Genomic DNA, 10,743 nt, shown 5'->3' with positions numbered 1-10,743 from the left:
AAAGAAAGAAAGAAAGAAAGAAAGAAAGAAAGAAAGAAAGAAAGAAAGAAAGAAAGAAAGAAAGAAAGGAGTTTGGTTTTGCTTCTTTCAGATTGTGACTGTGTTCTGGTTCTTCTTTCTTGAAGTAAGAAAGCATTTAATTTACTTTTGATTTTACAGGAGCCCACAGTTAAGAAATTTAGAGTTTTTAAAAGACTTTTAAAACTTTTAAGAGTTTTTTAAAACTTCTTTTACTTCTCATTTTATTTTTACTTTTTATTGATTCCTGTGCATTTCACATGATGCACCCCAGTCTCACTCATCTCCCTTCCCCCATATCTACCCTCTGCCCTTGCAACCATCCCCCAAAATAAAAAAACGCATACAAAATAAATAAAGCAAAACAAAGCATAGAAAACATCTCATCATGGAAGCTATAGGGTCACAGTGTATATAGTCCCATAATATAACCCTTCATCCACCCATCTTCACTCTCGATTGTTCATTGCAATGAGTCATTGGTCTGGCTCGAGGTCTCTGGCTTCTGTGACACCCTCAATACTGGACCCTCACCAGGACTCCTCCCAGTTACCCTGATGTTGCCCTGTGTCGTGGAGATCCTGCAGCTTTGGATCAGCAGGACCAGCCCTTTCATGCACCCCAACAGTTCACGGATGTTGTAGATTTTGAGGTGGGACAACTGAAAGCCCTGGGTCTGAGCCTGGGTGCCAGCTGGGCTGGTCAGCCCAGTGGCTCTCCCTTATCCACCAGGGTGAGCTCTCCAGCACTCTCCAGCCAGGTCACCCATTGCCACCATCTGCCGGGGGCAGTTAGCTCTCCTGCTGTCAATGCCCTCAGGGTCGCCCACCCGCACCTGTGCCTCCAGAGACAACTGTGCTGCCCAGTCAAGGCATGGGGTTCACTCTCCCAAGTGCTGCAGCTGGTGAGGGGCTGGGTCAGCTCTCCAGTTCTCATACCCTTTGGGGCTGGCCTACCCGTGCTTACCACTACGGCCAGCTCTACTGTGTTGCCCAGGTGAGGTACAGGACCTGCTCTCTTGCCAGTGCTCTCCCACAGAAGACTGAATTTTTAAGTGTTTGAGTTTTTAAAGACTGTGAGACTTCTAAAATTCAGAATGTTTCCCAGCATTCAGGGAGGCAGAGGCAGATGTATCGCTGTGAGTTTCAGGCCAGCCTGGTCTACAAAGAGAGTCCAGGACAGCCTACACAGACAAATAATATCTTGAAAAACCTAAACAAATAAATAAAATCGGAATATTTATATTGTAATGTTGAATACTAATGTATCATATTGGGGAAGAACAAGAAAAAGTTATGGCTTAACAATGATGTACTTGTTTATCAGCTTTACAGGGGGTCAATTGTGCTGGCTAGTTTTATGTCAACTTGACACAAGCTACAGTTATCTGAAAGAAGGAAACCTCAATTGAGAAATGCCTCCATAAGAACCATTTGTACTGTAGGGCATTTTCTTAACTAGTGATTGACTGGGGGGGAAGGGGTCACCCACTTTAGTTCGTGCTGACCCTGGGCTGGTGGTCCTGGATTCTATAAGAAAATAGGCTGAGCAAGCCATGATGAGCAAGCCAGTAAGCAGCACCTTCCATGGCCTCTGCATCAGCTCCTGCCTCCAGGATCCTGCCCGGCTTGAGTTTCTGCCAACATTGCTTTTGATGATAAACTATTATATGGAACTGTGAGTGCAATAAACACTTTCTTCCCCAACTTGCTTTTGGTCATGGTGTTTCATTACAGCAATAGCAACAGTAAGATAATGGGGAGACTGAAGTTTCCCTCTTTGGGGTCCTTAGTCTCATTAATAAAACAATTTAGAAATAAAGCTAGCAGGGAGCCTAGAAACCAGTTTTGCCAGAGTTTGGGAGAAAACTAACAGGGCAACCAAGATACAAATCTTTGACAGCTGCCAGGAGGGAAATAGGAAAAAGTCTGTGCATTTAAGTAGGGCCAGCAGATTCAGGAAAAGAACAGCTATGTAGAGGAAAGAGGGGCAGCTTCAGAGAATAAGTCTAAATTGTCAGGGAACGGTACTCAGGTTTGTGGCCAGTGTGTGAAGGAAAAAGAGACAGAAAGAAAAGAAAAATGTATGCTTTTCTAAGTTAGGACTCAGAAAAGCATGCAGCCTAAATCATGGGGACTCCATAAAAGGCTCCATAGCAGAAGGGTTTCTGGGAAAGAGAAGTATGTTGTCTCATTGAACAGCTATTTTACCCTTCTCCCTAACATGGGTCTAGGTGATTCAGCCTTTCCCACATGTGGTTTCTTGGTTAGGTGATTCACCAGCCTAGCTAGATTAGCTCTTAAGGAAGAAGACAAAGTACACAATGTTCTAATCTTTGGGGATGGGGAGATGGCTCAGTGTTGAGAGTACTGGCTGCTCTCGCAGAGGACCCAGCACCCACCTGGTAGCCCACAACCACTGTACCTCCAGTTCTAGGGGATATGACACCCTCCCCTCGACTTCACAGGAACCAGGCACACTGTGGTTCACTGATACACATGCAGACAAAACATCCATGTTTGTAAAGTACAATAAAAATGATTTTTTTAATGCCATGTCTCCACCTAGTACCAAAGGCAAATTTCTATTCTTTTGACAAGGAAGAAACAGTTTTCCTATAATGAGGCTCAACAGAGCTCTGATACACACCCATTCTCAATGCCTTCTAGCTACCTAGTAACTTTATTTAGAAAAAAAAGGTCCAAGCCAGGTGGTGGTGGTACAAGCCTTTAGTCCCAGCACTTGGGAGGCAGAGGCAGGCAGATCTTTATGAGTTCAAGGCCAGCCTGGTCTACAAAGCAAGTCCAGGGCAGCCTACAGAGAAACCCTGTCTCAGAAAAACGACAACAAAAACAAAACAAAACAAAACAAAAAAAGACTTCAGGACTTATTCCACCCATCTATCAGTTCTGAGTTTACTCTGTACGTCTTATGTGGAAAGATGGGCAGGTGTGACAGTTAATGCCGATTGTCAGATTGTGTGGACTTAGAATCACCTACAAGTCACACCTAAATGGACATCTGTGAGGGTTTCACCAAAGACATAATAAATGAAGAAGAAAAACTGACCCTGAATTCCATGGGCTGACTTTCTGGACTGAACAAAAAGTCAAAAAAAAAAAAAAAAAAAAAAAAAAAGGAGAAAACCAACTGAGTACTGACAGTCCCCTTTCACTGTTCCCTGGTCAGCAACATGGAGCAAACTGCCCCAGCAGCGCCCATCTTTGCCTTGATGGATAACATTCCTTTGAACTGTGAACCAACATAAGCCCCTTTCAATTGCTTTACGTCAAGTATTTGGTGACAGCACTGAAAACACTAATAAGAAGCCTGGTACTGAGGAGTGGGATGGCTGTGAGAGAGTAGGCCATGTGGATCTTGGGCCTTCCAAAGTGCTTTTTGGGAAGGATTTGAAGCTGTGAGCACCTGGGGGATCTTGCTGTAAGCAGAGCTCAATGGGTCATTCTGGTCAAAAGCCCAGAATGCCAGCCGAAATGCATACAGTAAACCTGGGCTCTTGAGGTTTCAGAGGTGAATGAAGATGCTGTTGGGACCTGGACAAGAGGCTCTTCATGTTGTGTTCCAGCAGGGAATCCATGTCCCGAGAACCAGAGTGAATGGACTTATAAAGTGATAGACAAAGTTGTTTGGCAGAGAAAATTTCAAAACAACACAACAGTGTGGCTGTAACAAGGTTATGGCTCATTGTTTACTGACGTTTACAAAGAATTAAAAGCAGAAAGGTATGCATAGTGCAATCAGTAAGAAAGGGGAGGTTTAAAGCTCTGACAAGCATATGTAACTATTGAAGAGATTAGCAGAGACTAATTAAGACTGGGACAAATGGAATAGTGCTTTGAGGGCAAGGCCCCACCTGCCAAAGGTTCTAGCTTATAAAAATGCAAATTAATTTGCCACTGAGGCTCTTTTCTCAACAATTCCAAGGATGCTTTGCTCCTCCAGGACACTCAAAACAGCCCATTCCAATCTCTCTCTGGAGTGCCTAGTTTATTTTGCTTTCTTTAATAAATTTCTGCTTAAAATGAAAACCGTGCCTCAACTGGATATGATTGCATGCTGGTGATCCCAGTACTCAGAAAGCAGAACCAGGAAGAAAGTGAGCTTTTATGATTCAGTGAGAGCAAGGTCAGCCTACCTATATAAGATTTTTGTCCCCTACCCTCACCCTCACCCCCCAAAAAACTACCTAGAAAAAGTGTTTTCCCAAGGCCAGCCACCAAAATGCAAAGATCTGCCACAACTATGACAGAATGGGCCCAGATAACACCTCCTGATGGCAACATAAGTTGGAATGTCATTCATGTGGTACTGGTTTTGTAGGCATAAGTTATGCCTTTATAGAACCTTGTACTGTATTAGAAATAATGTGCCTTCCCAGTGAGGAATCACTCCACACACTTCAAGATCAGCTAAGGAAAAGCTCTTTAATAGTTCTTGTCCAGCCGGGGCTAACGACCAAGGAAGAGCCGGCCTTCAACAGAAGATTTTACTAAGGTATATGCATATACCTTAGGCTTACACAATCCACCAACACTGCCATCCTTCAATCTCTTTCAGGTCCCAACCTCAGGTTACACTTTGAATAGTTTAAACAGAGACAGGAGACTGCAAGTCTGGCTGCTTGGATAAATAAGAGATTTATACAGCAAAGCTATTGCTAGAATTATTTTAAGTATACCAGTGTTTTTGTTTTTTGTATAGTTGTTACCCAGAGACATCCTGCCCACTTGGCAAAATTATGCATTTTCTGATACGCACAGGGGCCTCCATAGCACACCAGAACCTAATGATGGCTGTAGCTCTGTGCCATCTCCTTGAACTGCCTTTCAGGGTTAAGTTCTTTCAGGTAAAGGAGCCCCACGACTGGTCAGTCAATCCTGGTGAATGAACATTTACGTCCTAGCATCCAAACCTCTCTTGTCTATAATAGGCCTAGTTAGCACAGTACTTATCTTTGGGGTACTTGGAGGTTAGTGCTCCTTTACTAAATTCTGCTTGTGTAACTCAATGTCTCCTAAACCAATCTGTGAGTAAACCTTTATAACATGAGTTTTATTGTTTTCCCTTTGGCATGAGGAAAACAGAAACTATGACAATCACCGATAAGACACTCAAACCTCTAAGTGAATAAATCCAGATCTCCTTCCAGAAGAAAAGAGAGCACAAACAGGGAGCAGGACATATATTAAAAGATTTAGTACACACAAAAAAAGAGAATATGCTTTGATGACTTAGTGAAATTGTGTGTGTGTATATGTGTGTGAGTGTAGTCCGTGTATGTGGTATTTTCTGTGTGTCTGTGCTGTTATGTGGTACGATGTGTGTGTGTGTGTGTGTGTGTGTGTGTATGTATTTAGGGGGTTATGTTATGTTGTGGGGTGTGTGGGGTGTTTTGGGGGCATAATGTGTGTCTTTGTGTGTGGTATGTGTGTATGTATTGTGGGTGTGTATGTACTTTTGTGTGTGGCGTTTTGTGTGTGTTGTGGGGTGAGTGTGTATATTATTGTATGTGATGTGTTTGTGTTTGTATGTGTGTATGTGTGTGTTGTGGAGAGTGTGTGTGTAGTATTGTATGTGATGTGTTTGTGTTTGTGTGTATGTGTGTGTTGTAGGGGGTGTATGTTGTGGGGTGTGTGGGGTGTTTTCAGGGAGTATAATGTGTGTCTGTGTGTGTGTGTGTGTGGTGTGTGCATATGTATTGTGGGGTGTGTGTGTAGTGTGTGTGATATGTGTGTGTGGTGTTTGTGTGTGTGTGTGTGTGTGTGTGTGTGTGTGTGTGTGTTGTTTAGATACTGGATCGCCTGGTGTTACCCAGGATAACATGAAATTCCTGGACTTAGGTGTTGAGGCGATGACTCGGCGGGTAAGCATGAGGCTCCCTAGCACCTACACAAGAACTGGGAGGACAATGCAGCCAGCCTGGAATCCTGGAGCCCAGAAGGCAGAGGCAGGACAGATCCCTGAAGCAAGCTGGCCAGTAAGCAGCAAGTGTTAGGCTCAGTGAGAAAAGCTGGCTCAGTGAATAAAGTGGAGAACAACTGAGAAGGACGCCCACAGGAACCCAGCCGCTACACACCTGTGCACAGGTGTATGCATACCCGAACACGAATGTACCCACAGATAGGCACACGCATGCACAACATACACATGTACCTGAGGAAAGAAAATCATAGGCTCAAAGAATCACCTTGCCTTAGCTTCCCGAGTAGCTGGTATTAGATGTGTGTGTCAATGAGCTGGTAAAATACAAACATTCTTTTGGATTTTCAACATGAAGGGGAAACAATAAATACTCCTATCAAATGAAACCTGCATTCCAAAAAAAAAAAAAAAGAAAAAAAGAAAAAAAAATTGAATCAGACCAGAAAGATGCCTTGGCAGTAAAATTGCTTGTTGCCATGCCTGATGACCTGAATTGGACCCACATGACATGTGGAGGGTTGAATGGAAATGGCCCCCATAGTCCCATAGGAGGAGGCACTGTTAGGATGTGTGGCCTTGTTGAAGACATTGTATTACTGGGGAGTGGGCTCTGGGGTTTTAGATGCTCAAGACAGGCCCAGTGTGTGTGTGTCTCTCTCTCTTCCTGCTGCCTACAGATCCAGCTATAGAACTCTCAGCATCTCTCCAACACCACATCTGCCTGTGTGCCGCCACGTTTCCCGCCATGACAATAATGGACTAAACTTCTGAACCTGTAAGCCAGCCTAGCTATGTGCTTTCCTTTATAAGAGTTGCTGTGGTCTGGTGTCTCTTCACAGCAATAAGACAGTAACTAAGTCATGGTGGAAAGGAAGGACCAGCTCCTTCATGCAAGACATCCTCTAACTTCTATACAAGATCGTGTCATGTACATACACACACACACACAAATATATTTAACAAAATGTATTCTGACCCGTGCAGTGAGCTAGAGTGAACTCTACAGAGATGACACTCCTGACATGAGTGTTGACAAGTAACTCTCCTTTTATCAAGAACAGGAGTCCATTTTTCACATACTTAAGTCTGGGGAGGCAAGGAGAGAGAGGAGCTGTGGTTTCTCTGACCAGTATGATGGATGTTAAGTGATACCTTGTCTTTGTTGGGCTCAGGCTTCTGCTTCATGCCCACTGGGAGTTGGCAAGGAGGCAAAGTGTGACTACTGAGATCCCCAGGCTGTGAGAAAGCCAGGCCAGATGAAGGGGTTCTCGGGAGACAGACATAGACAGAGACGGAGATAGAGAATCCAAGGAGTGCCGGCATGAGAGGGACGGAACAGGCTCTATGTCCCTGCAGCACCAGTTGAGACCATGTGAGCACACACACCACTTAGCCACGCTCACAAAAGCCTGATTCGAAAAGTCATAAGCAAATAAAATTATTTTCCCAGGCCTGTGGAGTTGTAGGACATTCTGCAATTGCAGAAATAGATTGTTTGGCAGGGACAGCCGACAGCCGTCTGCAGTGCCTCAAGGAAGCGGGCGGCAGTGAATGCCGAGTGTTGAAATTCCAAGCTCTCTCCCTAATTCAACCCCTAGAATGCTGGCATCCAGGATGCTACTACCCCCAGGCAGGAGACAGGCAGAGTCTCTACTGGAAAATCTGACCAGCTCTGGAGAAAACACCTAGAGCAGCTGTCCTGGGGAATTCCCCTGAGCTACTCTGCCAGGAAGCTTGACCCCACCCTTGGCAGTCAACTGCCCAAGCAACGGAGGTTTACTACCTTTCTAAAGAGCAAAATATATCTAAAATAGAGAGTGGGTGTATAGAAGGAGAAAAAAATTAAAACAATCACTATTATTTTTGAGGACAAGGTATAGATAACACAATTCCCACATGGCAAGAGCAGGATGCAATCAAAAAGCAAAAGTAGCTGATGGACAAAAGAAGTTTCGGGGTATTAAAAGTATAGTAGTACAATGTGAGCAGAAGAGTTGGAAGAAACGTTTTAGAGAGGAGAGTAAAAAAACATAGGTAGGAAATCAAAAAGATAAGAGAGTTAGAAGACCAGGGCAGACCAATAACTATTTCATCCAAAAGGTAAAGATTTCCCAAGAGAGAAGATGAAAAAAAAAAGGAGAAGAAATCACCAATCAAGTAGGTCAGGAACATTTCCCAGAATTGGAAGTCATGACCCACAGCAGGTCACACCATCATGAAAGTTACTGCAGTTGTGAGAAAAAGGAGGACTCTACCAGAAGACCAAGAAAGGACAATTGCCGGAGAGAGTTCACATACAAAGGGTCCAAGTTGAGGGACAGGATTTCTCAATGGCACAAAGGAGCTCTAAGACAATGGTGCTGTGGCTTCCAATTTCTGAATAATTGTTTCCATACAGCACTCACCTACCCAAACTGCTGTGTCAGGACGTGTGCAGAACTCTCAGACGTATGAGGCTGCAAAAAAAAAAAAAAAATTAGCCTCCCATGAACTTTTTTCAGGTCAGCACTGGAAAGGGCGCTTTTACTAAACAAAGGAGTTTAACAAGAAAGAAGACAGTCAGAGCCAGGAAAAAGGCTCTAGCCACAGTAGAGCAATAAAGGGATTTCCAAGATGTCAGCCATGAGGGACGTCAACGTGACAGCTGCGGTGCCAGAGGGAGCCCCTCAAGGGCAGAGGACATAGAATGCCACCTCAAGAGGAGATCCAGAACACTGGCATGAAATCAAAGGTCGATAAGTGCATAGCAACCAAAAGGCCAAACAAAACAAGCCCAGCTCGGTACAGACATTTCCTGCAAAAACATAGCATGCACACCAGGTGTAATTTTATGTGGCCCTGTCATCTTAAAAACTGAGCTCAGATTCTGTTTTATAACAGTATTCAATTCACTGTTATCCAAAATATTACTTCAACACAATATTGGTATAAACTTGTCAGGAGATACAGTATAGTCTTCTTTCAAATGGAATACTTGAGCGTCAGCGTCAGGGTGCACACCCATTTATCGGCCATCTCAATTCACCCACCCAGATTTCTCAGAAATACTTGATTTCTGCTGTACAGAACTTTCATTACCCTGGCAAATTGAAGATAATTTACATAACAAAGGTATTCCAAACAGCCCTTAAAAGCTGTCAAGGATTCAAATTTAGTTGTAAAAGAATTGAAGTTAAACAACGCTAAGAAGCAACTCGACAGCTACCACGTTCATACCTCAAGTGCCTAAGAGACCAAGTGGCTGCTGGCTGTCCCTGTGGGTCTCAGGGACACAAAACAAAACAAAAATCAGAAAAACGATCGTAATTCCTGAACGACGTGGTTTCAAATAACATATTCTAATACTGAACTAAGCGAAATGCAATACAAAGTACTCCGGGGAAGATGGTGGAGAGGAAAAGTTACCTCAAGAAGCAAAAGAGAGGTCCTGTACCTTTTGTCCATGGATAGTGTCTTTATGATTGGAATCTGAAATGTCCCTCACAGTTGGCCCCCAAGGGGTAGCTCTGTTTGGGGGAATTGGTGAAACCACTGTGACCTGTGACCCAGCTGGCAGAACCTACTCGCTGTGGCAACCCTTAAAGATGATGGCCATCTGGGGCTCTCTTTTGCCTAAGACACCAAAGTGCAAGGACCTCGGGCACAGGCTGCCATGCCTCCCATGGCATGCTTTCCTTGTCACGACTTCCTTGCCATGATAGACGGATGTCCCTCAGAACCACAGGACAAAACATGTCTTTCCTCTCCTAAGCTGTTTCTGTGTGTGTGGTGGGTCAAAACACGGAGAAAACTGATACAGTCACTTGAAACAAACAAAAACTACACAGAAATACAGATGCAAATACAAGAATATTGACACAGCCCTGAGTGGTTGCTTCTAAGTAGGGCAAGACAGAGGGAAGAGGACTCAGGGCTCCTATGTTCTTAACAAACCTCATGGTGTTGATTTGGTTAACTCCTTAAATTTGTTTGTCCATATGTGATTTTGACTTGAGATGATTTTTAACAGGGTCACTGGAAGATCTGTTACAGAAGTGGAAAGGTTTTAGTGTAACACTGCTAATAAATGATTCTCACATTAAAACCTCCTCCTTCCTTCTGAGGGAGCGATGAGACAGGGCTGGGAGGTAGCCCCAAGACTGGGGGGCAGTCATGTAAAAGGATGCTGGTGACGACAGATGCATCATCTTGTCCAATGCCAAACCCATTCTCAAGTCCCACCTGCTGCGCTCTGAGGAAGGGAGGCCTGAATGGTTGGAGAAATGGCCTCTTTCGGGGTCCTGGAGGCCAAGCGCCCCCAGATCACAATGGGGGTAGGCTCTACAGCCCCTTTCCACACTCCAGACCCAGATCCTCACATCCCGTGTAGAAAGCCGCTGGTGACTCCATGTGCCTGTAACCCCAGTGCTATGAGCGAAGAGGATCCCTGGGGCTCGATAGCCACTCACCTGAACCCAGGTTCAGTCATAGACCCTGCTGTGCCAAAGGAATAAGGTGGAGAATAACAGAGCAGGACACACACAGCCTCCTCCTCAGGCCCCTGGACAGTGGACCACACCATAAACCTCATACAGTTTGAGTGGTCCATCTTGCATTTAGAGCCTTAAATTGTAGGCTGTTTACAATGGATGGTGCTTTTCACATATAAATCAACATTGCATGATAAGAACAAAATGGCACCATGTACCCTATCATGCATAGCTCATGCATGGCTAAAGAGCATTTGATGAAGAGGTGAAGAAAGAGGAGGAGGAACATATCTGTGTGTGACAGGGTCTCGGT

This window comes from Psammomys obesus, unplaced genomic scaffold, assembly GCF_907164565.1.
Source record: "Psammomys obesus unplaced genomic scaffold, mPsaObe1.curated_primary_1811, whole genome shotgun sequence".
Classification (NCBI taxonomy): Eukaryota; Metazoa; Chordata; class Mammalia; order Rodentia; family Muridae; genus Psammomys; species Psammomys obesus.
Note: the sequence above shows the minus strand (reverse complement) of the source record.